This window comes from Sorghum bicolor, chromosome 3, assembly GCF_000003195.3.
Source record: "Sorghum bicolor cultivar BTx623 chromosome 3, Sorghum_bicolor_NCBIv3, whole genome shotgun sequence".
NCBI classification, from domain to species: Eukaryota; Viridiplantae; Streptophyta; class Magnoliopsida; order Poales; family Poaceae; genus Sorghum; species Sorghum bicolor.
In genome coordinates, this window is record NC_012872.2 from 36081835 (window position 1) to 36087726 (window position 5892).

The window sequence follows — 5892 nt, forward strand, 5'->3', positions numbered from 1 at the left end:
CAAAAAGGTAAAGTGGGCACACTTCACCAGGAAAGAAATTTTTTTTAAGAGCACCATGCATTCTTCGAACAACCTGCCTCTTCGATGTCAATGTTGATCAACTGTCTTTCGAGTTGGTCAAGGAACCGTTGCAACTGCTTGGGCGATCTTCCCACTCATTGAAGACGCCAAGCCTTGCTGATCGAAGAAGCTCAAGACGGCGTGTTGCATCACAATACATGGTGCTCGGGGACTAGCTGTGGGGGTATAAACCCCTATACCCTTACGGCTAGACTTCAGCCACGAAGCTTGGCCCACTACGAGACGAGTTCAAGGCTTGATCCGACAGCTCGGAGTTTCGCGCAAGGAAACAAGACGTGGAGATCAAGCAAGATTCTAGTCGGTTAGAATAGGAATTGATATCAAATTATCTATGGCAATTGTAACCGACTAGGATTAGTTTCCAGATCTGTAACCCTGCCCTCCAGACTATATAAGGAGGGGCAAGGGACCCCCCTAGGACATCATATTCTCTCAACACAAATCAATACAACCAGACGCAGGACGTAGGTATTACGCCAACTCGGCGGCCGAACCTGGATAAAAAGCTTGTCCGTGTCTTGCGTCACCATCGAGTTCGTAGTTTGCGCACCGTCTACCGATAAACTACTACCGTGGGTATACCCCAAGGTAGACTGCCGACTAGCTTTCGTCGACAGGTACCTAGTCTTGGACTCGTTTAAGACTTCACTTATGAAGTAAACTGGTCTCTGAACTTTGTATACATGGCCTGGCTCATCCCGCTCGACCACCATTGCCGTGGAGACAACCCTGTCAGTTGCTGCTATGTAAAGGAGCAGGTCCTCGTTGGGTTGAGGCGCTGTGAGAACGGGTGGCAAAGTGAGAAAGGTTTTGAGCTGGGTGAACGCAGCGTCGGCTTCCTCTGTCCAGGAGAATTTTTCTGATGCCTTTAGGAGCTTGACGAAGGGGAGGCCTTTTTCTCCTAGTCTAGAGATAAAACAGCGGAGAGCAGCCATACATCCAGTGAGCTTTTGAATGTCCTTGACATTCTTTGGTGGTCGCATATCGAGCACTGCTTTTACTTTTGAGGGATTCGGTCGTATGCCGTCGCGGCTAACGACGTTGTCGAGTAGTAGACCAGAGGGGACCCCGAAGATACATTTCTTGGGGTTAAGCTTCCACTTGTATTTATTAAGTGCCTTGAAAGTTCGGTCTAGGTTGTTGATTAGAGTGCTCGCGTTCTTTGTTTTGACGACGACATCATCTACATAAGCCTCGACGAGGTCATCACAAATCTCGTCGTGGAGGCATTGCTGAATGGCCCGTTGATAGGTGGCTCCAGCGTTTTTGAGTCCGAAGGACATGGTCGTGTAGCAATACGCGCCGAAAGGAGTGATAAAATATGTTTTGATCTGGTCATCTTCCTTTAGCGAGATCTGGTGATAACCAGAGTAGCAGTCTAGAAAAGAGAGGAGTTCGCATCCGGCCGTTGAGTCGACCAACTCATCGATGCGAGGGAGACCAAAAGGATCTTTAGGACAGTGCTTATTGAGATCAGTGTAATCTACGCACATTCTCCATTCATTATTCTTTTTTCATAAAAGAACCGGATTGGTGAGCCAATCGGGATGATACAGTTCTTTAATGAATCCGGCTGCTAGAAGCCGTGTTATTTCTGTCCTAACAGCCTCCTTTTTGTCACGAGCAAACCGTCGCAGTTTCTACTTGATAGGTCTTGCGGTCTTCGAGACGTTTAAGGAGTGCTCGATCAGGTTTCGCGGGACACTGGGCATGTCCGCGGGTTTCCACGCAAAAACGCTTACATTGTCCCTGAGAAACCTCACAAGCGCGTCTTCCTATTTGGGATCCAGATTGGCCCCGATAAGGGCCGTCTTCTCGGGGCTGCCGTCGACCAGCTGTACTTCCTTGTGCTCTTTGGATTTTGAATTTTTCCTTGGAGTCTCCTGCTCGAGTAGTCGAAGCAGGTCGGGTGGAAGCTGCGTGGCTTGGGTCACGGTTTCTGCCATGCGGATTGAGAGGTCGATTGCCTCGGTGATCTTGAAACTTTCCTCCTCTCAAGTGTATGCGGTATAAACGTTGCCTCTGAGAGTTAGGACGCCTTTCTCTGTTGGCATTTTAAGGACCAGGTATGAGTAGTGCGGAACAGCCATGAACTTTGTCAACGATGGTCGGCCCAAGATGGCATGATAAGTTCTGTCAAAGTCGGCGACCACAAAGTTGACGAACTCTGTTCGGAAGTGGTCGGGCGTTCCGAACTGGACAGGCAGCGTTATCTATCCGAGGGGTACTGAACTTTGACCTGGCTGGACTCCCCAGAATTGTGCGTCATATGGCTTTAGTTGTGTCGGGGTTATCTTGAGAGCAGGCAAACTGTTGCGAAAGAGGATGTCAATGGAGCTTCCCCCGTCGACGAGGACACACTCGAATCTGATGCTCTTGATGCAAGGATCCAGGATTAGAGGGAAACATCCTGGCTCTGGGATGGCGGCCCATTGATCCTTCCTGCTGAAGGAGATTTCCCTATGCGACCAGGGAGGAAATTTCGGATCGGCGATCAAACCGTCTGTGCTGTCCACGTTGATGCACGCTCTCTTTAGGAGCTTTCTTTCGCGCTTGGATTCGATGGAAACTTTGCCTCTGAAGATAGAGTGGACCACGTCGGTAGGATTGACATACTGGTGTCGTGGGTCCCTATCCTGGTCCTCGCCTTCGTCTTCGTGAACGCGCCCGTCCTGCTTCCCGTTTTTCTTGGCGGACTCATCTTGAGCGGCCCGCCGCATGTAGATGCTTTTGAGGACATGACATTCTTCCATCGTGTGGTTAGACTTGGGGTGGAGTTGGCACGGTCCCTTCAACGTCTTGTTGTAATCTTCCTGGTAGTCCCGCCGTCCGTTGGGGCGTTTGACTGTATTCACCTCGTGGTCGTGGTCGTGGTCGCGAGGGCGCTTGCTCCTGAAATCATCACGATTATCACGCCGCCTATCCCAACCTTCTCTATGGTCACGGTTGTCGAGGCGACAGTGGTTCCTGTTATCAAAACGACTACGACTGTCGTCCCATCGAGGAGGCTGGTCAGTACCTCTCGCATCCTCTCGGATGAGTTTTTCTGCGTCGTCGGTGTCGGTGTAGTTTTTTGCCGTGGTAAGGAGCTCAGCCACCGTGGTTGGCCTTTTGCATAGTAGCTTGTTCCTTAGTGCCTTGTGGAAGCGTAGCCCTTTGATGAAGGCGGATATGGCCTCGTCGTGAGAGATTTTTGGGATTTTAAGGCGCATATCCGAGAATCGTCAGATGTAATCGCGCAAAGGCTCGTTTTTCCTGTCCCTTATTCTCTCGAGGTCGTATTTGTTCCTGGGCTGGTCGCAGGTAGTGATAAAATTGTCGATAAAAGCTTGGCGCAATTCTTCCCAGGAATCAAAGGAGTCCTCGGGCAGGCCCAGGAGCCACTGATGACCAGCCTGGTCGAGGATGATTGGGAAGTAGTTGGCCATGACGTGCTCATCGCCTGCTGCTGAACGGACTGCAATCTCATAGAGAGTGATCCAGTTTTCTAGGTTTTCCTTGCCGTCATATTTTTTGATCTTCTCGAGTTTGAAGTTGCAGGGCCATACGACTTGGCGAAGGTGTGAGAAAAACTGTCTCAGGCCGGGAGGACCGTGCGTGGCGTCGTACTCAATACGCCGCAGGTTCTCGTGCACCGCTCTTTCCGTAGCACGCCTGTTGATGCGGTCCCGGGCGTCTTTGGGAGGGATGTTGTTTCGTAGATCCCTGTCCTGGTTTACCTCCTGACCACGCCCGCGATTCTGCTCGCGGTAGCCGCCGGTGTCCCGACCACCGTTGCCACGCCGTGAATCCTTCCGATGATTATTGGGGGAGCGGCTACGGTGGTGCTCGCTGGGTCGTGGTGAGGTCCGGCTGCGATGATTCTGGTCGGAGGAGACCTCTGTGTAGGAGATAGCTTGGACCCTTTTAAGTAAGGTAGCTGTCTGTCCCATCGCGGTGATCGGATGCGCGCGTACGCTGGATCGGACACCCTGGCACTCGGGAGTATCAGGGAGTCGGTCTAGGTTTGCCATAGCAACAGCCACGTTAGCACATGGCGTTTTGTAGACTTGTTGATCTCCGACCATGTCGAAAGCGTCGCTGAGGTTATGCGGCGGGAGTTGTTGTTCCTCGTCCGCACGTCGCCGAGCACGGTCGGCATTGCGCTGTTCACGGAGCTGCCTCTGATCGTCTGTCTCCCCCTCGACAACCGGTTCGTCGTTGCTGACATTGAAGATGAGATCTCCCCGCCAGGGTGGAAAGATCGGGAAGCGAGAGAAACCCAGAGGGTACGGTGGTAATTCCAGGTCGTAATCTTCGTCCTCAGAGTTTATAACCTCGGTGGGGACGGATCCAGTGCTGGAGTTTGTGCTGGAAGCCTGGTCATTTGGTAGTTCTCGGATTGTCACCATGTTGAAGTAGTGACGAGCCGGTCGACTGTTCCGTTTTGGCACGCAACCCGCCCTGTTGAAAAGGGATTGGATGTGCCGTGAGTAGTAAACGGCTGAGTTGTTTAGCCCATAAGGAGGACTCTGATCTGGGTCCACCTTGAGCTTGACGGACCGCCCCGCGGGGATGGATGTTATCGCCAAAGACATCCCCAGATGTTCGTGCGTGATGACACGAGTTGGCTGGCAGGAGTCGAAAAAATCTGTTGACGCGATTCGATCAGACTGGCGCGAGATCCCATCTATCAGTCGGGAAGCTTCGAGGAGCCTGAGATCGGCGCGATCAAGGGCCCGAAAAAGATCCGAGTTGTCGACCTTCTTTCCCCTGTAACGAGGGAGCAGTGGTCGAGTGGTCGGTGTCGGCGTGATCGGAGTCGACGCCGTTGTCGCCCCAGATTGGATCTGGGTTTCTTCCGAAGTCGTGGTCGTGAGGCCGCCGCCACAAGTCGTCCACGTGATCTGGCCGACGGTGAGCGTGAGGCCTTCGGGCACAGCCGCGGAAGCTGGAACGATGACCATCTTGTTCGTCGGGAGAGCTGTACGCACACCCCCTACCTAGCGCGCCACTGTCGACGAAAGCTGGTCGGCAGTCTACCTTGGGGTATACCCACGGTAGTAGTTTATCGATAGACGGTGCGCAAGCTACGAACTCGATGGTGACGCAAGACACGGACAAGCTTTTTATCCAGGTTCGGCCGCCGAGAGGGCGTAATACCTACGTCATGCGTCTTGTTGTATTGATTTGTGTCGAGAGAATAATGTGTCCTAGGGGGGTCCCTTGCCCCTCCTTATATAGTTCGGAGGGCAGGGTTACAGATCTGGAAACAAATCTAGTCGGTTACAATTGTCGTGGATAGTTTGATATCAATTCCTATTCTAACCGACTAGAATCCTACTTGATCTCTACGTCCTGTTTCCTTGCGCGAAACTCCGAGTAGTCGAATCAAGCCTCAAACTTGTCTCTTAATGGGCGAAGCCTCCGGGCCCAAGTCTTGCCGTAAGGGTATAGGGGTTTATACCCCCACAGAGATAGTGCTAATCTTGATGCAAGATAGATGCACGGTTTGCATGGAACATACGATATGCACAGAAATCAATTAGGACGCACCTAATATAACTCCTTGATGATGTGTGTCATATGGAACCTTGCCTTAGTTCGTTTAGAGATAGTGTTAGTTTTGGTAGAAGATATGTGCACGGTTTACGCCTAATGCGCCATAGGCTAAGAAACCATTTTAGACACACCCGATGGTACTCGTAGTTGAAGAGGCTCAAGTGGAGGCTCGATTTGGTCTGTTTGGATATAGTGCTAATCTTGAGGCAAGATAGTTGCACAGTTTGCATGGAACATACCATATATTAAGAAATCAATTTGGACGCACCC